At 40.6% G+C, this 24,899-nt stretch overlaps 1 protein-coding gene across 4 annotated transcripts in view; it reads right to left on the reverse strand.

Moving 5' to 3' along the window:
• dos (daughter of sevenless) overlaps window positions 1-24,899 on the reverse strand; it is a 564,233-nt gene that overhangs the window by 113,779 nt on the left and 425,555 nt on the right. The window lies entirely within an intron of this gene.

The raw sequence follows: 24,899 nt of genomic DNA on the forward strand, positions 1-24,899 counted from the left end.
TATGTTGTCCATGCACATATATATACATGCCGGTACAACTGTGTCGGGAAGCTTCCCCTTAAAACCGGAGACTTTTCCCGCGGTTCAACGGCTGTCCTCGACAACGCAACCGTTTACTTTTTCAGCGATTGTCGAGCGAACCACAGCTAGAAGCGTCCCGAGGAGCCCCGCCACATAGTTTCATAAAAGGTAAATTGTTGTTCCAATTATAATTTCCACTTCACTAAAAGCCACTATTATAATGCGAAATATCTCGCCTTCCTTTCTTTTATTTTATTTAACATTGTCCTAAAAACAATTGTGGTGCCTCCACTCCCGTGCCGAGTTTGCGACACAATACAATTGTACACTGGCCTTCAAGACATCTTAAACCTCTATACCTAAAATATACAGGATCAAATTTTGAATTAAATGAGCCCTTCCGTTGTTTGTGTCAGAATTACAACTCTCACTCTAGCACATTTGATGTTTCGGACGCTCTTTTTTGTATTAAAAAATCTGTTCTTTCCTCTTCATTAACATATTGAATTAATTTTCTACTAATTCTATCCATTATATGTATATTTATTATATATTATTACTAATACGGCATTTATTTTACTTAGCTGATGAGGTTTCCTCTGTAGCTGAGCAGTTTTGAATTTCGACGGTTAACAAACCATTGCCTTACAGCGACTCGGCATGAACAGGATTAGCCTGGTTTCATTGGACGACTTGAGAGCAGTGTGATGTCACAACGCCCATAAAAAAAATTATAAAAAAACTCTCCGTTCTGAACACTTTTTTTTTCTAAAATGCTCCATTTACTTCATGGGATCATTTAAAATGAAATTAATAAAAAACTTGAATCCTTTAAGTCCTTTAATTTGTGGTGCTAAAACGTACACTAAGAATCATAATTTCCTCCTTTGGTTTATATCATGAAAACAACTTCTTGGTACTGAGAATAAGTACGAATATTTTTCTGGAAAAATGTCGGGGAAACGGTTAAGCAGAATTAATGTGTACGGTTGGGCCGACAGTATGAAAAAAAAATTGTTAAAGTGATACTGCGGAAGTGCTTAGACTTCAATTGTTCAATTTAAGGGTGAAGTTTATGAAACAAACTTAAAAACCCTTTCCCCACTCTTGGCAGTGGACATGTTTGTGTCCTTTTCATTTAATAAAATATTGTCCCGAATATCATCATTTTGTACAAATATAGAGATCGTTACATTATCAAATAGTAACAATAAGATATGATTGCAGAAACTTTGCCATACGTGCGCTCATTTCCTACTGGTGCGCTTGGTGTGTAAAATTATTTGAATACATTTTGTATTTTTATTTGACAATTGCCTAAACATGTATGCTAACGTTGTAAATTCAGAGACTTCACCTTTAATACAAATTCTAGCATTTTCGGGACTCCAAATTTCTTAAGAAACATGAAGTGCCGCTTTTTAAAGCTTACCTTATTCAATATTAATTTAGCATGCGCACACACATATACATAAGAATACATACAAACATATAGTAGTAGTACCTTTTTGAATGTAGGAATACTTTTTAAAGTTTTTGAATGGTGCTTAGTATTAAAATCAGAATATACCCATAAGTAGGATATTATGAAATTTCTTTGACTTATCAGATCACAATAGATTAAATGGTTCTCAAGAAATTATGGTCTTATTATACAATGTACATATATTATTTTTTTTCAAAATATGTGATTGTTAGTTGAATTGAAAATATTATGCAACGAAGTTTGAAGCCTATTTATTTCTGAATTAATTTTAACCCTTATGATTTGATGCATAAAAGGTTATCGAAAATAATATTGTGCACTTTCGTAGGTTAAGTTTTTGAAATCTAAAGAATATCTAAATCCCGGTATTAATTACAATACAACATCCCGAAAATCCCGGGGTTCCAAATTATAAAATATTAACATCCCTAATATAAGGAGAAGTTTTAGAACTTTGGAATATTCATTAATCCATTTGGCGGCACATGTGCTATTATTCGGAAACTATAAAAAATTATCTAAAACACTAGTTTTCGGGACTTCAGAAACCTGTACGGTGATTACGTATACATTGTAACGAATATTAGCAGCACTAAGGGATACTATCATCTCTAAGCGGATGCTAAGCAGTGACGTGTATGCACATCAAGAATTCAATCATTATGTCTACACATATGTACGTATACGCAGCGGAGAAGCAACGCACAACCACATGCATATATCTGAGATACTCCCGAAAGTATGCAATGATTGTGCCAGTGTTGCTCACACATACACGCGCATGGGGTATGAGAGAAGCTATAAAGTATGTAGTTACAGCTGAGTAATTTTATAGCTGATAACTAACTAGTAAGTTCTGGAATAGAAAAGCAAGTACAGGCACGACAATCACTTTGATTTAAGACGCTATCTGGCGAGCAACAGTAGTGTTATTGTGAAGAACTTTAATAAAGGCCATTTTACATTATTGAATAGTGGAGTTATTTATTCAACATTTTAGTGATTCGAACGTTAGTAGAAGGTTGCAAATAAGCGGAATTGCAGTAAATTCGTTACAATTGGTGTCAGAAGAGGAATTGTTGAATAAATTGCACAATTGCAGAGTACAACAAGGACATGGCGAAGTTAAGTTAATAAAGGATCCAACTGAAAAAGGAGTTGGAAGCCCGTGGATTGAATACAACTGGCAATAAGATTGAACTTCAAGCACGGCTACGAGACGCTATGGAGTCGGAAGGAATTAATGTGGACGATGATGTCTTTCATCCTGATGGGGACGAGACAACAACAAAAATTGAATAGAAAAACGAAACATCGCAGGCAGTTACCAGCACAGACTTCAACGTTATATTGGCTGCAATATCTGCACAAATGTCGACAGTAACATCGAAGATTGAAGCACAAGAAACACGTATTTCAGAAATGTCGATACAGATAATATCCAAGATGGAATCACAAGAAGCGCGTATTTCAGAAATGTCGACACAGATTACATCCAAGATGGAAGCACAAGAGGAGCGCTTATCATTGCAAGTGGCACAAATGTCTTCGCAGTTAGAAGCACAGGAAGCAAGGCCAACATCAAAGCTGAAAGCACAGAATACAAAAATTTAACAGCTCGAGGACAAAATTGATCCCGAGATAGAAGCTTTGAGAGGTCGTATACAGGAGTTGCAAATAAATCGCCCTGCAGTTTCAGCGAGTAATCCAAAGGTAAAAACACCATCCATTGACGGTTCTGTTCCTTTCCAGGTCTTTAATGTATAATTTGAGAAGACGTCAGCAGTGAACAACTGGAATGCTGAAGATAAAGTTGCAGCTCTATTCGTAGCATTGAAGGGGCCAGCAGCCTAAATCCTACAGACGATTCCCGAAGGAGAGCGGAACAACTATGAAGCATTGATGGCTGCTGTAGATCTACGTTACGGAAGCGAACACAGGGAACAAATCTACCAAATATAATTGCAAAACCGCTACAAAAATCTAACGAGACATTGAAATATTGGCTCATCTTGCAAATGCGGACGCACCTATGGAATACACTGAAAGGGTAAAGATTCAGAGTTCTATAAATGGCATACGGAACGTCGAAACAAAGCGAACTACACACGCAAGCCCAAAGCAAACATTTGCTGAAACGGTATCCCATGCACTGACTCAGGAAACAGCGTCACTTTTGAGTAAGCCCGCATACAAAGCTCATCGCGTGGAAGTGGAAAGGCCAGACTGGGTAGACACAATTTTGGAAGCATTAAAAGGAACGCAGCAGAAAAACAATGGTGGCGTCAAATGCTTTAAATGTGGAAAGCCAGGGCACATTGCACGTTATTGCAGTACCAATCCTAACAGTTCCAGCAATGTGGGTGGCCGTAAACGCAGAGATGAAGGAGATGAGCAAATCTCCAAATCCACCCAATCGTTAAACTAAAGCGAGTCAGCCGCAAGGGGCGACAGCTGGCTCCCTCGATTGAATGCCCCATAATCTGTATCTCGCAAATTGGAAGAAGGTCAAGCAACTTTACTGTTGGAGGGCATGTGGATGGAAAGGAACGTTTACTGACTGTAGATACGGGTGCATCTCATTCCATCATTCGATCAGATTTAGTCAACAAGAAGATAAGACCATTGCTTGGAGCAAAATTACGTACAGCCACGGGAGAGGACACCCAGGTAATTGAAGAAGTAACATGTGAAGTAGCAATCGGGAACGTCACGGTACTACACAATTTTATAGTGGCAGAGATTGTTGATGAAATCATAATTGCAGTGGACTTCTTAATCGACCAAGGCATCAAGATCGATATGCAAAGCAAGACGATGTGATATAAGAACATGGATGTGCCACTTAATTTCGGCTACGAGAGAGGCTACAGCAGTAAACGAGTGCTGGTGGAAGAGTCAGCAAATACCACCAAAATCCGAAGCAGTCATCTGGGCAAAGGTTGATGGAGATTGTGGGACAAACAAATTGTGGGTTGTCGAGGCAGCAAACAAATCAACACCGAAAAACCCTGGCTATAACAAAACAGGATGGACGTATCCCGGTAAGAGTACTCAATGAGTTAAAGTCACCACTCAAACTGACCAGAGGAGCTATTTTGGGAAGATGCCAAGAGGTTGAAGTAATAACCAATTGTGAGCAGCTCCAGGAAGAGGTTTCAACTAGCAATATTGATCTTTCAGATGACATCATGGCATGAACGAAGGGACTAGAGGACGACTATCAGAGTAAAGCAAAACCATTGCTCCCAAAGTACGGGAACATATTTGACCAAGAGGGCTCCAAACCAGGCCGCACCAACGTTCTGAAACATTAAATTGACACTGGAGATGCGAGGCCGATCCGTCAAGCTCCACGTAGTGTTCCACTGGCGAAGCGGGTTGTGGGTCGTCAAATCATACAAGAAATGAGCGACAGCGGCGTCATCGAACCTACTCCAAGGAGCTCACCGGTAGTACTTGTAAAGAAGGATGGAAAAATGAGGTTTTGCGTGGACTACCGCAAGTTGAATAACGTTACGAAAAAGAATACCTACCCATTGCCAAGAATTGACGACACTCTGGACTCTCTCTCTGGTACGAAATGGTTTTCCACACTGGACTTGAAAAGCACTGGCAAGTGGAAGTGAAGGAGGAAGATAAAGAGAAAACAGCCTTCAGTGTCGGTGATGGTCTTTGGCAATTTACAGTGATGCCTTTTGGACTATGTAATGCACCAGCTACTTTTGAAAGACTCATTGATCAGGTACTGAAAGGACTACATTGGAAAACATGCTTAGTGTACCTAGACGACATCGTCGTATTGGAAAGAACTTCGAAGAACATCTGAAGAACTTAAGGAGATTTTCCAAAGAATAGCTGGTGGTGGTCTGAAACTTAGTCCCAAAAACTGTTCTCTGTTCAAGAAGCAAGTTAGTTACTTGGGTCATAAAGTAACGACGGAGGACATCTGCACCGCGAATGAAAAGATAGAAGCAGTGAAGGATTGGCCAAGACCACAGAATCTGCATGGATGGAGAAATTTCCTTGGGCTGTGCACATATTACCGCCGATTTGTACCAAATTTTGCTAGCGTAGCTCATAGCCTCCACGAGCTAACAAGAAAAAATAAAGCTTTTGAATGGAAGAAGGAGCAAGAAGTGGCTTTCCAAACATTGAAAGAGCGTTTGTGTACTGCACCAATGTTGGCATATCCGATTCCAGGAGCAACGTTTATTCTAGATACAGATGCGAACGGATATGCTTTAGGAGGCGTTTTATCACAATTGGTCAATGGACAGGAGAAGGTAGTTGCATATGGTTGTACGTTCGATTGGAAAACCAGAGAGGAACTATTGCGTCACACGGAGAGAGCTGTTGGCAATGGTAGAGTGAATTAAACATTTTCAGAAATACCTCCACAGCCAGCGTTTCCGCGTCAGGCAGATCACGCAGCGTTGAAAAGGCTTCCGCAGTTCCGTAATACGGAAGGACAATTGGCACGGTAGATCGAGCGACTACAAAGCTATGAATTTTCCTTTGAGCATCGAAAAGGTAGTACCCATGGAAATGCTGATGCAATGTCACGAAGACCATGTAGTTTGGAATGCAAGCACTGTTCAAAGACCGAGGCTAAAGAAGGCATTATAGATGTCCGGCTAATGACTATAACATATACAGATGAATGGGACAAGGAACAGCTGAACATTGATATCCGTTTGCCTTCATCGAGTATGGGAGAGTGAGGATGGTCAATGCAAGAAGAAACTGATAGTTGTTCCCAGAAAGAGGATTCCTGACGTGCTCAGCGAGCTGCATAATGGTCCAAGTGTAGGTCATCTTGGAATCACGAAGACGCTCGAGAAAATTAAGCAGATATTCTATTGGGTTGGTTGCCGTCAGTCGGTCACCGAATGGATTGCCAACTGCGAGGTTTGCAACAGAGCGAAAGGGCCCAATACACGAAGTCATGGCCAGATGAAGCAGTATATTTCGGGTGCACCATTTGAAAGGATCGCCAGGCATGTCGCAGGTCCATTTCCTACTAGCAACCGCGAAAACAAATACGTACTGGTGGTTATGGATTATTTCATTAAATGGCCAGAGGTATACCCAATCCCAAACCGAGAAGCGGAAACAGTAGCAGAAGTGGTTACAAACGATTGGATTGCAAGGCATGGTGTACCAATGGAGTTACATTCTAACCAAGGCAGGAATTTTGAATCAGCTGTGTTCCAAGAAATGTGTAAGAAGTTGGGCATTCGAAAAACACGGGTAACTGCATTGCATCCTCAGTCCTATGGTATGGTGGAACGTTTCAATAGAACATTGGAGGAGCATTTAAGGAAAGTAGTAGAGTGGGATACACACATTACATTATTCTTGATGGCTTACCGATCGGCAGTACATGAGACAACGGGCCTAACAGCCGCAAAAGTAATTGTTGGCAATGACCTACCTTCGACTGCCAGCTGATTTGAAGTATGGGATAGATGCCGATGCGGAGAGAAATGTCAAGAAATCCACTGGTGTCTTGAAAGAAGAGCTGAGAGAGATACACGATCTGGTAAGGCAACGAGCAAAGATTATGAGTGACAAGATGAAAGCCACGTACGATAAAGCAATTAATTCCGAAGGGTTTCAGGAAGGAGATTTGATGCTGTTATACAACCCACAATGAAAAAAAAAGGTTTGTCCTCGAAATTGCAGTGTAATTGGGAAGGCCCATACAAAGTTGTAAAACGGATCAACGATGTAGTATACCGCATACAAACCATTGGCAAACCACGAACCAAAATGAAAGTGGTTCATTTGGAAAGGCTGGCAGCGTTTAGATCGAGAGATTTGTCTCATCGGGACGATCAGACTTAGGTGGAGGGCAGTGTAACGAATATTAGCAGCACTAAGGGATACTATCATCTCTAAGCCGATGCTAAGCAGTGACGTGTATGTACATCAAGAATTCATTCATTATGTCTACATATTGTACGTACACGCAGCGGAGAAGCAACTCACAACCACATGCATATATCTAAGATACTCCCGAAAGTGTGCAATGGTTGTGCAAGTGTTGCTCACACATACACACGCATGGGGTTTGAGAGAAGCTATAAAATCATGCATCTGTAGTTACAGCTGAGTAATTTTATAGCTGATAACTAACTAGTAAGTTCTGGAAATAGAAAAGCCTAGAAATATGCAACGAGGAAACCAGACAGTATAAAAGGCAGCAAGAGGCACGACAATCAGTTTGTTAAGACGCTGTCTGGCGAGCAATAGTAGTGTTATTGTGAAGAACTTTAATAAAGGCCATTTTACATTATTGAAGAGTGGAGTTATTTATTCAACAGTTTAGTAGAAGGTTGCAAATAAGCGGAATTGCAGTAAATTCGCTACAATATATATTTTACTAATAACATAAAAAACATTAAAAAAGCAAGAAACTTTTTTATGAAAAAAGAGCACAAAAAAACAAAGTAAATAAAGAATACCAAGATAAGTAAGATCCATAGTTCTTAGCGAGTAGGTACAGTTTAGAAATTTTGCAGTAAAGTAAATAGTTTACACCCAAAGCGCACTTAAATAAATTGCTCGATCGCCGATTTTCACATATTTTTATATAACTAAATGTGCCATATGTTGTTGTATGGTGCGCAAATGATGTAGAATTATGGATATATCTATTTTACTTTATTCTACCCAAGATAATAAGGTGATTGGTTTCATCTGTCACTCTGCATCGTAATGGCATAAACTAATTGAAATAAATAAAGATTTACATGTATCGAAATGATCACGGGGAAAAAATTGATTGAAACCGATGATGCAAACTTTACAGGTGGGTAGAAAACTTACTGTAGACAACTTTTTCTTTTCCAATTTTTACCACTAGAAGGTAAGTAATCATTTTTCTAAATTTAAAAATGCTTTTGGTTACTAAAAGAGTCTACTGCATTTGTGAAAGCAACATATTATCCAACCGTTATTTTTCCAAATTAAGGTTCCAATAAAAAATTTATGACCGGGGTGTCTGGGGTTGAGAGCTCTAAAATCTTACGATTTGTGTTACTTGGGTGGTTTCGCACTTTGTCTACGACAATTTCCAAAAAAAAAAATTTGATAAGCATTTATTTTCCACGTAGCTTTATTTTTTTTAAAGCGAATTTAAAGGTCTCCTTCGAAAAAAGCGAGCAAAATTTGTTAAAAAACTTGATGATGAATCACCAAATATGCTCGGAGGGTTAGTTAAATATGCCCAAGTAAAAAAATCACTATATCAGCAACTCCAATAAAACATTTAGTATGAAAGACAGGAATGTTCAGCTTTCCGGAATAATACTTTTTTTTCAATATAACTGGACCTTTTTAAAATTGTTATGCTTAATGCTCTTGAGCAAGTTGTTTTAAGTACTATCACGCTAATTATCTTCATAAAAACCTTTTCAACCAATTTTTAAAACTAAGCTTTCATAAAAGGGAACTAAAATTTTTTTCGTACTATTTTAGGTACTATTTGCGCATTTTTGTAGTAAGTGATTGGTACTGAATGCATGACTTCACACACCAAAAATGTGAAATCACCTGAGTGCACTCACTGATTTAGCATTCTTTTCATTTGCATTCGGTGCTGAATGAAATCCTTATTTCTCTGCACGATTGCACAATTAAAAAAATTAAAGCATAATTCCCGTAGGCAGAAAAAATTGTGAAATCCTGATTGTAGAAAAGCTCTAATTTCAAAAAGCAAATGATTTGCGGCTACCGTGGTGTAATGGTACCGTGCTCCGCCTACCACACCGTATGCCTTGGGTTCACACCCCGGACAAAGCAACATCAAAAATTTTAGAAATAAGGTTTTTCAATTAGAAGAAAATTTTTTTAAGCGGGGACGCCCCTCGGCAGTGTTTGGCAAGCGCTACGGGTGCATTTCTGCCATGAAAAGCTCTCAGTGAAAACTCATCTGCCTTGCAGATGCCGTTCGGAGTCGGCATAAAACATGTAGGTCCCGTCCAGCTAATTTGTAGGGAAAATCTAGAGCACGACGCAAATTGGAAGAGAAGCTCGGCCTTAGATGTCTTCGGAGGTTATCGCGCTTTACATTTATTTTTTTTTTAATGATTTCATTCTTCATCAGCTCTGATAGTCATGAAGCAATAGCAATATCAGATAAGACTAAAAGGATTAACAATATACCTTATAAGCACTGAATATTCAATCAAAGCAATAAAACAAAAATTTAAATCAGAAATTAAACGTTATTCAGTAGAGGTTTTGACAGCAAAGCTTCTAAATACACAACAACGTAGCAAAACTGCTAACCAGTATACCACCGAAATAGAAAAACTGACTAAAGCATTACAAGGAGCGTACATGTCGGACGGGCTAACCCTAGAACTAGCAAACAAATATGCTACACAATCTGCTGTTAAAACAATGTTTAGGAATTGCTCCAATAAAAAAAAAAACAATTATGAAGGTCGGAACGTTAATATCAATAAAAGATGTAACTACCAAATTTACAAATAGTTGTACGGAATCAATGGGGAACTCAAATTCGATTTTGAGCATGCGGCAACAGAGCCGATACCGTGGTACTTTCCGTAGAGGTTACCAAAATAACAACCACGGAGGCTATCAAAGTAGAATATTTAAACTTCAGCGCCGATACAACAATAATAACTTCCAAAACAGGTATCGAAAATTTAGCAACTAATCGGGAACAAATCACACATGTACGTATTTGCACAGGAGGAACACCAACAAACTCCACTTGAACAGTAAATAACAAAAAAGGCGTGTACTTAATCTACATCTAAATAGTTACATATCTACCAAAATATCTTTAAATAACTCAATTCTAACTCTCTTGATAGATACAGAAGCAGATCCAAATTGATAGTAATATCATAATTAATACTACACAGATAACTTACTGTTGTTGTTGTTGTTGTAGCAGTGCTTAGCTCCATCCAATGGGTGTGGTGTCACATTACAAGCAGGACATATGTTTTGTATGTCGGGGTTGATTCTGGATAAGTAAGAGATTAACCTGTTACAGTATCCAGATCGAAGTTGAGCTAGAGTGACTCGCGTTTCCTTAGGGAGTGTGCGATCCTCTTCCGTAAGTTTAGGGTATTGTTCTTTGAGTACAGGATTCACCAGGCAGTTCCTGGCATAGAGGTCCGACGCCTGTTTGTGGAGCTCACTGAGGACCTGCTTGTGTTTTTTGACTTCATACGGCTGTGTTCTCAGGTGCCGTATTTCCTCATAATGCTTACGGAGATGACTCCTAAAGCCCCTGGGTGGTATTGGCTCATCAATCAGATGTCTGCTGGGATGCCCAGGTTTCTGGGTATTCAACAAGAACTGTTTGGTTAGCATTTCATTTCTCTCCCTAATGGGGAGTATTCTCGCCTCATTATGTAGATGGTGTTCTGGGGACATAAGAAGACAACCCGTGGCGGTTCTGAGGGCAGCATTTTGGCAGGTCTGTAGCTTCTTCCAGTGAGTAGTCTTTAGGCTTGGCGACCATATCGGGGACGCGTAGCATACAATTGGCCGGTCAATTGCTTTGTAAGTGGCAATGAGCGTTTCTTCATCTTTTCCCCAAGTACTGCCAGCAAGAGATTTGAGGATTTTATTACGGCTCTGGATTTTCGGTACAATTGCGGCTGCATGCTCACCAAAATGTATATCCTGATCAAACGTCACACCCAAGATTTTGGGGTGTAAGACAGTCGGTAGCGTAGTGCCATTGACGTGGGTGTTCAAAATGGTCGACATTTGCGACGTCCATGTTGTAAATAAGGTCGCCGATGATTTAGTCGGTGATGTCAGGTTTCGCGAGGCGAAAAAACTGGAGAGATCAGGGAGGTAGCCGTTTAATTTGTTGCAAAGCTCATCGATCTGTGGGTCTGTGGCCATTATTGTGCAGTCATCAGCGTGGGAAACGATAGTAACTCCTTCTGGTGGCGAAGGTAGCTTTGATATGTAGAAGTTAAATAAAAGTGGGGATAGGACAACACCCTGTGGCACCCCTTGTTTAATTCTTCTTGGATTTGATGTTGCGTTTCTACATTGTACCTATGGCTGCCGGCCACCCAGAGAATTTGCGGTCCACCTTTTTATACTTGGGGAAGGGTAGACCCTTCCAGGTCTTGCAGTAATGTGCCATGGTTGACCGTATCAAAAGCTTTTGATAGGTCTAGCGCAACGAGTGCTGTTCTATGGGGGTTTTGATTTAAACCGAAATTTATCTGGGTGCTAATGACATTTAGCGCGGTAGTTGTGCCATGAAGTTTTCTAAAGCCATGCTGATGACAGGCTAGTTGCAAATTTGCTTTGAAATAGGGGAGCAAAATGGCTTCAAGCGTCTTAGCTACTGGCGATAAGAGAGATATCGGGCGATATGGATCTCCTATGTTATCTGGTTTCCCAGGCTTTAGTAGCGGGACCACTTTGGACACTTTCCATTTTTCGGGAATGACAAAGGTGGAAAGAGACATGTTGAAAACATGTGCTAAATATTTGAAACCCTCTTTTCCTAGGCTTATAGCATCGGCATGGCTATGCCGTCTAGGCCCACTGCTTTAGACGTCCCTTATTTTAGAGGCGATAGGTTGGCGGAATAAGTTGAAAATTTTACATAATTAGTAGCTAATTAAATGCAAATTAAGTGCGAGAAAAAAAATTTATAGCTTTACAAATTTTTTTTTATGACATTCTGCGCTAAAATAAGACTGAAGTTAGCGAAACCAATCGGCGAAAGGTTGGCGGAATAAATTGAAAATTTTACATAATGAGTACCTAATTTATTGCAAATTAACTGCGAGAAAAAAAAATTTATAGCTTTAAAAAATTTTTTTTTATGACATTCTGCGCTAAAACAGACTGAAGTTAGCGAAACCAATCGGCGAAAAGTTGGCGGAAGAAGTTGAAAATTTTACATAATGAGTACCTAATTTATTGCAAATTAACTGCGAGAAAAAAAATTTATAGCTTTACAAAATTTTTTTTTATGACATTCTGCGCTAAAATAAGACTGAAGTTAGCGAAACCAATCGGCGAAGGGTTGGCGGAATAAGTTGAAAACTTTACATAATGAGTACCTAATTTAGTGCAAATTAACTGCGAAGAAAAGAATACTTAAAAATCATTTTCTTACATTTTTTTGTTATATAAATAAAATTGATAAAAAAAATGTTATTTTTGAAAATTTTTTTTTCAATTAAATTAAAAAAAATATTAAAAAAATTCGGTCCACTCCGGGATTAGTGGTAATGATTGCAGACTTGATTGAAGTTTTTTATGAGAAAAAAAAATGGCGAAATTCGAAAAATCTCGAAAAACTAAAAAATTAAAAAAAAACTTTAAAAATTTTTTTGTATTTTTTCCGAAAAGTACATTTAAAAAAAATTAAAAAAAAAAGATCCCAAACGGTCAATTTTTGAAAAAGTTATAGCATTTTGAACACAAAAACGGTGTTTTTTTTTTAAATTCATAACTTTTCTTGATGAAAAAATTTGAAAAAATTCTGAAAAACGTCTTTCGTAAGGTAGAAAAAGAAGAAAAACTTTCAACTTTGTAAAGCTATAAATTTTTTTTCTCGCAGTTAATTTGCAATAAATTAGGTACGCATTATGTAAAGTTTTCAACTTATTCCGCCAACCCTTCGCCGATTGGTTTCGCTAACTTCAGTCTTATTTTAGCGCAGAATGTCATAAAAAAAAATTTTGTAAAGCTATAAATTTTTTTTCTCGCTGTTAATTTGCAATAATTAGGTACTCATTATGTAAAATTTTCAACTTCTTCCGCCAACTTTTCGCCGATTGGTTTCGCTAACTTCAGTCTTATTTTAGCGCAGAATGTCATAAAAAAAATTTTGTAAAGCTATAAATTTTTTTTCTCGCATTAATTTGCAATAAATTAGATACTCATTATGTAAAGTTTTCAACTTATTCCGCCAACCCTTCGCCGATTGGTTTCGCTAACTTCAGTCTTATTTTAGCGCAGAATGTCAGAAAAAAAAATTTTGTAAAGCTATAAATATTTTTTGTCGCTGTTAATTTGCAATAAATTAGGTACTCATTATGTAAAATTTTCAACTTCTTCCGCCAACTTTTCGCCGATTGGTTTCGCTAACTTCAGTCTTATTTTAGCGCAGAATGTCATAAAAAAAAATTTTGTAAAGCTATAAATATTTTTTGTCGCTGTTAATTTGCAATATATTAGGTACTCATTATGTAAAATTTTCAACTTCTTCCGCCAACTTTTCGCCGATTGGTTTCGCTAACTTCAGTCTTATTTTAGCGCAGAATGTCATAAAAAAAAAATTTGTAAAGCTATAAATTTTTTTTTCTCGCACTTAATTTGCAATAAATTAGGTACTCATTATGTAAAATTTTCAACTTATTCCGCCAACCTTTCGCCGATTGGTTTCGCTAACTTCAGTCTTATTTTAGCGCAGAATGTCATAAAAAAAAATTTTGTAAAGCTATACATTTTTTTTCTCGCAGTTAATTTGCAATAAATTAGGTACTCATTATGTAAAATTTTCAACTTCTTCCGCCAACTTTTCGCCGATTGGTTTCGCTAACTTCAGTCTTATTTTAGCGCAGAATGTCATAAAAAAAAATTTTGTAAAGCTATAAATATTTTTTGTCGCTGTTAATTTGCAATAAATTAGGTACTCATTATGTAAAATTTTCAATTTCTTCCGCCAACTTTTCGCCGATTGGTTTCGCTAACTTCAGTCTTATTTTAGCGCAGAATGTCATAAAAAAAAATTTGTAAAGCTATAAATTTTTTTTTCTCGCACTTAATTTGCAATAAATTAGGTACTCATTATGTAAAATTTTCAACTTATTCCGCCAACCTTTCGCCGATTGGTTTCGCTAACTTCAGTCTTATTTTAGCGCAGAATGTCATAAAAAAAAATTTTGTAAAGCTATAAATTTTTTTTCTCGCAGTTAATTTGCAATAAATTAGGTACTCATTATGTAAAATTTTCAATTTATTCCGCCAACCTATCGCCGCTAAAATAAGGGACGTCTGCTTTAGATGGTGTAGCTTGACCGATGGCATCCTCAACCTCTTTGGCGGTAATGGTAATTGGGGACGCGCTGAATTTATGTTTATGGCGTCTGTTGGCCCTCCGGCTAACTTTGTCAACCGTAGAATGCATTATATATTGTCGTCAAAAAGGGCTGGCGCATTTTTTCGCATTCCGAAAGCACTTTGTCGCCAAAAGCAATGGAAATTATGTCATTGTGCTTGGACGGATTCGATAGGGACTTTACGGTGGACCATAGCTTACCCACACCGGCAGAGAGATTACAACTACTTAGATGCCCCTCCCATTTCACCCGCTTGTGTTCAGCTACAAGCAATCTGATGCGTTGGTTTATGTCCCTTATTTGGGGGTCGCCGGGATCGAGCTGTTTTATCTGCCTCTCGCTAAATTTGCGGCCTCCGGCGGAAAATGAGGACGAAATTTGGGAATTCTTCCGGCGGGAATAAAGCGAGCCGAGGCGGATTCAATGACCTTGCGGAAAGCACGCTTCCTTTGACGAGTATGTCAACACATGAACCTATATTTTTAAAAATAATTTATTTAGGCCGAAACCGCACATTTTACGTTTATTGCAGAATGCACCTTCATTAATTAAAAATCAGTTGGCATTACTGGTTTGACACTTTCTCTTGTAATTGTCATTCGAATTGGACAGAAAAAAGTCCACTCAGAATTTATCCTTTGTTCAATAAAGTAATGTATAAGTTAAAAGTCGTTCTATTTATTCGTGTATCGTGAACCAAACATTACAACTGGTGACCCCGTAAAAGAATACAAAATGCCTAACGAACAAGAGGAGGAATTTCTAGATGCAATCGCTTTGCCACAACTTGTACGAGTCTCCGTCAAGCCACCACCGTTTTGGAAACCTGATCCTAGACTTTGGTTTGCACAAGTAGAGGCGCAGTTCGCACGAGCCGGCATTATGGCAGATGCAACGAAATTCTATACTGTCGTCGCCGAAGTAGACTCAGAAATTCTTTCATACGCAGGCGATATAATTTTCGCACCTCCTGAAACTGGCAAATATGATTTGTTAAAAGAAAGATTAATCAACGATTTTGGTGAATCGAGGGAGGCACGTCTCAAACGGTTATTTGAGGCTTGTGAACTCATCGAAAAGAAACCAACAGCACTGCTTCGCGAAATGAAAGAGCTAGCAAATCATCATATGGACAAGGAGATACTTAAGTATTTATGGTTGCGGCGTTTTCCAGTACACGTACAACAAATTATTTCAACGATAGAGGGTGAAGTCGAATCTTTGGTAAAGAAAGCTGACAATGTTATGAACATTACTCCGACGCAGTGTGAACGCAGTTGATATGATAGAAGCTGCAGGTAAGTCATAATCAGATTTAGTAAACAGAATCGAACGGCTCGAGTGCGCCAACGAAATTAATCGCATCGATCAAAGCACGCGCCCCAACTCGATTTGTTCTAGGGTAGTACCTGCGCCACGGCAGGAGTCGGCAAATAATATATGTTGGTATCACCAAAAATTCGGAAGTCGGGCAACGAAGTGCCGACAGCCTTGTACTTATACCCCACCAAGATCGGAAAACTAGTAAGTCCTCCGATTCGAGCGGCTAAACCGGAGAACATAAATTCATGCCGCCTTTATATTCGTGATAAGACGACTGCCTTAAAATGTTTCATTGATACCGGGGCAGAAATATAAGTTATACCCAAAAAATTCAACAAAAACGTAGAACCTTCGCCCATGAAGTTAGTGGCAGCAAACAATAGTCAAATAAATATGTATGGAAGAAAGCTTCTCACAGTTGACCTAGGCATGCCCAAAAAATTCAGCTGGGTATTCATAGTATCCGATGTCTCGCAGGCAGTCATAGGGGCAGACTTTTTGCATAATTTTAACATTTTAGTAGACGTCAAAAATAAAAGTTTAATAGATCAAAACACCAAACTACGCACAGTTTGCCAAATCAGAAAACTGACGCAAAATACCGCTTCGCTCAGAGGCGCTTTACGCCGATTTAGCAGACGATTCAAAGAGATCGACATGTAATGTATGCTCCAACAATTCAGCATTATATAGAGACAAAAGGCGCACCCATAACGCAAAAAGTACGACGGCTTTCGTCCGAAAAGCTTGAGATAGCGAAAAAGTAATTTGAGTATCTTTTAGAGAGAGGGATATGTCAGAGGTCAAAGGGACAATGGGCAAGTCCTTTGTACACGGCAAGAAGTCAAATGGCTCTTGGAGGCTATGCGGAGACTATAGGCGTTTGAATGCCAATACCATTGCCGACAGCTACTCTGTTCGTCACATACAATACTTTGCAAACATTCCGAAAATGGCCATTATAACCCCATTTGGGTTGTTTGAATTCAAGTACATGACGTTCGGGCTAAGAAACTTGGCCCAAACGTTTCAAAGGTTCATCGACGAAGTCGTTAGAGGCTTACCGTTCGCCTTTCCATATTCAGATGAGGTATTAGTCGCGTCCACGTCTACTAACAACACGAAACGCATATCGAACAGTTATTTGAACGTTATAGAGAATTCGGTATAGTCATAAATATCGAAAAGTGTCAAATTGCGCAGGCGGAGGTAGGGTTTTTAAGGGCATCTGGTGATAACACCCTTGCCACGAAAGGTTAAGGGCATCTTTGATTGTAAGCAGCCGCAAGAAGTCCACGAGCTTCTAAGTTTTTCGGGGGCGGTAAATTTTTAGAGGCAGTTTTTACCACATCATTCTCACAGTTGACCTAGGCATGCCCAAAAAATTCAGCTGGGTATTCATAGTAGCCGATGTCTCGCAGGCAGTCATAGGGGCAGACTTTTTGCATAATTTTAACATTTTAGTAGACGTCAAAAATAAAAGTTTAATAGATCAAAACACCAACCTACGCACAGTTTGCCAAATCCCAAAACTGACGCAAAATACCGCTTCGCTCAGAGGCGCTTTACGCCGATTTAGCAGACGATTCAAAGAGATCGACATGTAATGTATGCTCCAACAATTCAGCATTATATAGAGACAAAAGGCGCACCCATAACGCAAAAAGTACGACGGCTTTCGCCCGAAAAGCTTGAGATAGCGAAAAAGTAATTTGAGTATCTTTTAGAGAGAGGGATATGTCAGAGGTCAAAGGGACAATGGGCAAGTCCTTTGTACATGGCAAGAAGTCAAATGGCTCTTGGAGGTTATGCGGAGACTGTAGGCGTTTGAATGCCAATACCATTGCCGACAGCTACCCTGTTCGTCACATACAATACTTTGCAAACATTCCGAAAACGGTCATTATAACCCCATTTGGGTTATTTGAATTCAAATAAATGACGTTCGGGCTAAGAAACACGGCCCAAACGTTTCAAAAGTTCATCGACGAAGTCGTTAGAGGCTTACCGTTCGCCTTTCCATATTTAGATGAGGTATTAGTCGCGTCCACGTCTACTAACAACACGAAACGCATCTCGAACAGTTATTTCAACGTTATAGAGAATTCGGTATAGTCATATATATCGAAAAGTGTCAAATTGCGCAGGCGGAGGTAGAGTTTTTACGTCATCTGGTGACCCGAAAGGGCATAACACCCTTGCCACGAAAGGTTAAGGGCATCTTTGATTGTAAGCAGCCGCAAGAAGTCCACGAGCTTCTACCTACCTAACCACGAGCTTCTAAGTTTTTCGGGGGCGGTAAATTTTTAGAGGCAGTTTTTACCACATGCTGCCGCTGTCGAAGCACCGTTACAAAAGATGATGGGTCCTTGTAAGAAGAAAGATCGCACAAAAATTAATTTGACGTCGGAAACAATCACGGCGTTTCAAGAGTTGAAGACGCAATTGGCCAACGCAGCACTCCTACCTCCTTGCTGGAGCCATAATTGCATTAATGACGGATGCCTCAGATTTCGCTATGGGGACGGCGTTGCAACAAATGGTAGGCGGTGCATGGCAGCCATTGGGTTTCTTTTCGCAGAAATTGTCAACGGCGGAACAACGATATAGCACGTACGATCTATTAGCGATACACAGGGAAATTCGACATTTCCGCTATTTTTTAGAAGGGACTAGCTTTATCATATTTACTGATCATAAACCGTTGGTCCACGCATTCGACCAAAAATGGGAAAAGCTCTCACCTCGTCAGACGCGCCAACCCAACTTTATTAGTCAGTTCTCATCGGACATCAGACATGTCAGTGAAGCAGAAAACTTCGTTGCCCTATCCTATCAAGGATAGAAACACTTACGATACCATCGCCCGTGGATTTAGGTCTACTTCAAGAGGAACAAAAGAAAAGCGAGGAGTTAAGAGAACTTCTAAATGGGAATACTTCGCTAAAACTAGTTAAACACATATATCCAGGTACGAATTTAGAAATAATTTGCGACAACACGACCGGGAGCTTGCGACCTTCAGTCCCAGCACCATTACGACTCTAATGCGGTACATGGTTTGGCACATCCAGGTGCAAGGTCGACCGTAAAGCTGATATCCAAGAACTTCGTTTGGAAAGGCCTGAATTTCGTACTCGAGCACGTGTGAAAGGTGGTGCAAAGTTGCAAGGCATACGAGGAGTGAGCTGGAAACCTTCGCGGTACCGAACAGATGCTTCGAACATATAAATGTTGACATCGTTGGACCTTTTCCATCATCGAATGGCTACACATACTATTTGTCATGCGTCGATAGATTTTCAAGATGGATCGAGGCCATGCCCTTAACAGATATGACAGCAGAGACGGTAGCCAAAGAATTTGTTCGTTTGTTTGTTTGTTTTCTTCATTTTCTTATAAAAATTAAATGCAGTATTACAATTTAAATTAATAATTAAATAAGAAAATAGATAATGACATTAAATGCTTATTTTATGAGCAGTGGAAATGTCATTTCCTCCATTCGGTATTACATAGCTATTTGTAAAATGCTTGTGCGGCACATTATAATAAAAAGGTACAATTTATATGATAAACATGAATAAATAATTCAATGACACAACTATTATGAATACAAACAATAATTAGAGATACAAAGGCCGCTTCCCAAGGCAGTCGGTTCTATGTACCGGAGCGACTCGGGATTTTTCCCGACCAAGGACTGTCATTTCAGTGTGACTCCATCTAATTTGTTTCGTCCCTCCCACAAATTGTCATCCTCCCAGCAGCTCCTTGCACCAGGACTGCTCCATATTCTCTTACTCCGGGAAGGCATCGAATCCAATCCGGGTCCGTCTCCTGACCCCGGTCCTGAGAAATGGTTTTGCTGCATCTGCCGGAAAAGAATCTTTTTAGGACGGTCATACTCTGTTCAGTGTGTCTCGTGTAAGGGATGGTTGCATCGGACAGGTTGTTCTGGGCTTCATCCCAAAACCCGACGTCCACGTAACTTTTATAAATCTTTTGTGGCTCCTTGCTGTTCACGCCCAAGGCGTCCCGTAGTCTACGCCTAAGCGCCCCCACTACCTTCCAGCAGCCCCGCTGCTCAGCAAGCCACAACAAGTACCCGCTGCTGCTCGCGCCCCACGGCACCAACAACTCAAACAGCTGATATCACTCATAACTACTACCTTCGTAGTAGAGTTGGTAGCAATGCTGAGCATCAGCCCCTGCCCCCGTCTTCTCCCCCCCCCCCCCCCCCCCCCTCTTTTCCGGCAGCAATCGTGCACGTCAGGGAAACAGACTCTTAGTCCCTACCTCCGTTTGCACCGTCTGCCAGCACAGAATATATAGGTTTGCGACATCCGCCCAATGCAGCTCCTGCCTTGGGTGGTGCCACTTTCCGAGATGTTCTGGTCTCCGCGACGGCAACCACCCGACGGGTTTCATCGCGCCATGTTGCCAGGTCGCAAACCCAAATCATCCGGGTACCCCAATGCTTGCCCAAGGACGCCCAGTCCCAGGGCCACAACAGCAATTGCATCCTGGCCTTCCACAACCCAGGCGTAGTCACCCGACACTTACCCCCAGAGTGGCGACGTCTCCCCTTATGCACTTCAGAATTCTGCAGTTAAATTGTAATGGACTAACTGGGAAGATTACGGAGATAGTCTATTTCATGAAGCGGCACAACATCCGCATTGCTGCGATTCAAGAGACTAAACTCACAGCAAGATCTGCATTGCAGATCCACAGGAAAGACCGCGAGAGCGGAAATGGAGGCGGTCTCGCGTTTATCATACACCACTCTGTGCAATATTATATATTTGATCCTGGCATCGACCGCAGGGACAATGTCTTAAACCGTCAAGGCCTATCTGTCCGGTCAGGCGATGCAAACCTAGAAATCATCAACATCTACATCCCTCCTGCCACCTGTTGCCCCAGTGGATACCGCCCTAATATCAGGGCGTTACTCACTGGCAACATTCGCATTATCTTAGGCGATTTCAATGCCCATCATGATCTATGGCATTCAAACTTGCGGGCGGACAGTAGGGGTGAGATGTTGGCGGATCAAATAGAAGAAACGACGTTCTGCACAATAAACGGAGACGCCCCCACACGTATGGTAGGAAGCTGTCACAGCTCGCCAGATATCTCAATCGTGAGCGCAGAACTCGTAAACTGTGTCAACTGACAGCCGATGGTAACATTGGCATCCGACCACCTGCCCATACTTATTTCGCTTGAGCGTACCGCCGACTTCATCGTCACTGAAAAACGCGTTTTCATAAACTTCAAAAAAGGAAAGTGGGAAGAATATAAATCCTTTACAGACAGCCACTTTGCTGCCCTCCCTATCCCGACTGATGCCCGCCAAGGGGAGCGTGCCGTCCGTAAGGTCATTAAATCCGCCTCGGCACATTTCATTCCCGCCGGGAGAATTCCCGAAATCCGGCCCCACTTCCCGGCGGAGGCCGCAAACTTAGCGAGATAACGTGACCTTATAAGACAGCTTGATCCAGGCGACCCCCAAATAAGGGATATAAACCAACGCATCAGATTGCTTGTGGATGAACACAAGCGGGCGAAATGGGAGGAGCACCTAAGAGGTTGTAACCTCTCTACCGATGTGGGTAAACTTTGGTCCACCGTAAAGTCCCTATCGAATCCGACTAAGCACAAAGACAAAGTTTCCATCGCCTTTGGCGACAAAGTGCTGCCGGACGCGAAAAAATGCGCGAGCGCTTTCTGCCGACAATATATAATGCATCCTACGGTCGACAAAGATAGACGGAGAGCCAATAGACACGCACATAAACATAAATTCAGCGCGTCACCAATCACCATCACCGCTAAAGAGGTTGAGGACGCCATTGATCGTGCTAAACCATCCAAAGCAGTGGGCCCAGACGGCATAGCCATGCCGATGCTTAAAAGCCTAGGGAAAGAGGGTTTCAAATATTTAGCGCATGTCTTCAACCTGTCTCTTTCCACTTTGTCATACCTGAGAAATGGAAAATGGCCAAGGTGGTCCCGCTACTAAAGCCTGGGAAACCAGCTAACATAGGTGAGTCGTATCGTCCGATATCTCTCCTATCGCCAGTGGCAAAGACGCTTGAAGCCATTTTGCTCCCTTATTTCCAAGCAAATTTGCAGCTAGCCCCTCATCAGCATGGCTTCAGAAAACTCCATAGCGCTACCACCGCGCTAAATGCCATTAGCACCCAGATAAATTGCGGTTTAAATCAATACCCCCACCATAGAACAGTACTCGTAGCGCTAGACCTATTAAAAGCTTTTGATACGGTCAACCATGAGTCGTTACTGCAAGACCTGGAAGGGTCTACCCTTCCCCCATGTCTTAAAAGGTGGACCGCAAATTATCTGGGTGGTCGGCAGGCATCGGTGCAATTTAGAAGCGAAACATCAAAACCAAGGAGAATTAAACAAGGGATGCCACAGGGTGGTGTCCTATCCCCACTTTTGTTTAATTTCTACATATCTACGCTACCTTCACCACCGGAAGGAGTCACAATCGTTTCCTACGCCGATGACTGCACAATAATGGCCACAGGCCCAGGCCCAAAGATCGATGCGCTATGCAATAAAATAAACGGCTACCTCCCTGATCTCTCCAGTTGTTTCGCCTCGCGGAACCTGGAATTATCACCGACTAAATCTTCCGCGGCCTTATTTACAACATGGACGTCCCATATGTCGACCATTTTGAACATCCACGTCGATGGCACTACGCTACCGACTGTCCTACACCCCCAAAATCTTGGGTGTGACGTTTGATCAGGATCTACACTTTGGTGAGCACGCAGCCGCAATTGTTCCGAGAATTCAGAGCCGTAACAAAATCCTCAAATCCCTCGCTGGCAGAACTTGGGGAAAAGATAAAGAAACGCTCATGACTACATACAAAACAATTAGCCAGCCGATTACGTTCTACGCGTCACCCATATGGTCGCCAAGCCTAAAAATCACCCACTGGAAGAAACTACAGGCCTGCAAAAATACTGCTTTCAGAATCGCCACGGGCTGTCTTCTTATGTCCCCAGAACACCATCTGCATAATGAGGCGAGAATACTCCCCATCAGGGAGAGAAATGAGATGCTGACCAAACAGTTCCTGTTGAATACCCAGAAACCTGGGCATCCAAACAGACATCTGATTGATGAACCAGCACCGCCTAGGGGCTTAAGGAGTCATCTCCGTAAGCATTTTGAGGAAATACGGCACCTGAGAACCCAGCCGTATTAAGTGAAAAAACACAAGCAGGTCCTTGGTGAACTCCATAAACAGGCGTCGGACTTTTATGCCGGGAATTGCCCGGTGAATCCAGTACTTAACGAAAATTATCCAAAACTCGCGGAAGAGGAACGCATACTCCCCAGGGAAACGCGTGTCACTCTTGCTCGACTTCGTTCTGGATACTGTAACAGTTTAAACTCTTACCTATCCAGAATCAACCCCGACATACAAAATTTATGCCACGCTTGCAATGTGTCCCCACATGACACCAACCATCTCTTCAATTGTAATGTGGAACCAACGCCTCTAACACCCCTTTCCTTATGGTCCACCCCTGTTGAAACGGCAAGTTTCCTTGGACTCCCGTTAGAGCATATTGATGACAATTTGTGATCGGTCGCGGCTATTAGGTGGGGCGAGCATTGCTACAACAACAACAACAGAGATACAAAGGTATTTTTTAGTATGAAATACATCAGATCTTAATAAACAGCAAAGAAATGTGAGATAGGACGCAACAGAATTTCTATTTCCTCATGATTGAAACCAAAAAGCCACTTCTTCACTTCCCTCAGAAACGCTGGTAGCCTTCCAATAAGCTGTATCCCAGCAGGTAGGTTATTGTATAGTTTACACGAGACAATGGTGTAGAAGTTACGAAAAAGTGTGGTGCGAAATCTAGGAACTGTTACTAGATGCAGCATTGCACTTCTTAGATTGTGAAAGTTGTATATCGGACTTTGTGTGTATCCGCTCCTTATAAAAAAAAATTTAGAACTTTGTAATAGTATAAATTTCTCATGGGAAGAATGTTCATTTTTTTTAAAAGATCTGTAGAGTGCGTTAGACGACCAACGTTGCACATTATTCTGATAAAACATTTTTGTAGAATTAAAAGCGAATGAATTTTACTAGCATAGGCACCACCCCAACAACTAACACCGTATTGTAATTTTGAGTGGATTAGTCCATAATAAACCATTGCCAAAACTCTATTTGAGCACAATCTTTTTAAATCATAAAAGGAGCGTACGGCTGACAACATATAAACCTTCATAGCAGATATATGCGATGACCAACTTAGATTTTGGTCAATTATAACTCCTAAATATTTGAAATTTGAGACAACTTCGATCTTAAAGCATTTAATGATACAAATTATTGAGCGATCTTATAAGCCCGCTGCTAGGTAAAATCTACGAGGCTTGCCTCAACCTGGTCTATTTGGTGGTTAACCAAATATTTATTTTATTTTAAAAAATTTATATTTTGTTTATTTTTGAGTCCAGATATTTTCATACTAATTAGAATTTTCTTTTTTGAAGTTATTCACAAATTTTAAGTTACACGAAAACTCAATTAAAAATTATTTTAAAAATTAAAGTAAAGAGTACAAAGTAGTTAACACTATAGTATATATCCCCACGGAATGGACCAAGGCAAAGGTAGTCTTCATACCCAAAGGAGGCAGGATATCGGGCAACAGTCCAAAGGATTTCAGACCAATAAGTCTGACCTCCTTCCTCCTAAAGGTTCTAGAACGATTGCTGGACGCCTATATTAGACGATCGGCAAATAACGCACTAATCTCCAACAACCAACACGCCTACTCTAAGGGAAAATCCGTAGAGACAGTTCTACATGCTATCACTACTAAGATAGAGAAGGGTCTTGCCTTTAAAGAATTTACGCTGGGTATCTTTCTCGACATAGAAGGAGCCTTCAACAA

This window comes from Eurosta solidaginis, chromosome 5 (assembly GCF_040869045.1).
Source record: "Eurosta solidaginis isolate ZX-2024a chromosome 5, ASM4086904v1, whole genome shotgun sequence".
Classification (NCBI taxonomy): domain Eukaryota; kingdom Metazoa; phylum Arthropoda; class Insecta; order Diptera; family Tephritidae; genus Eurosta; species Eurosta solidaginis.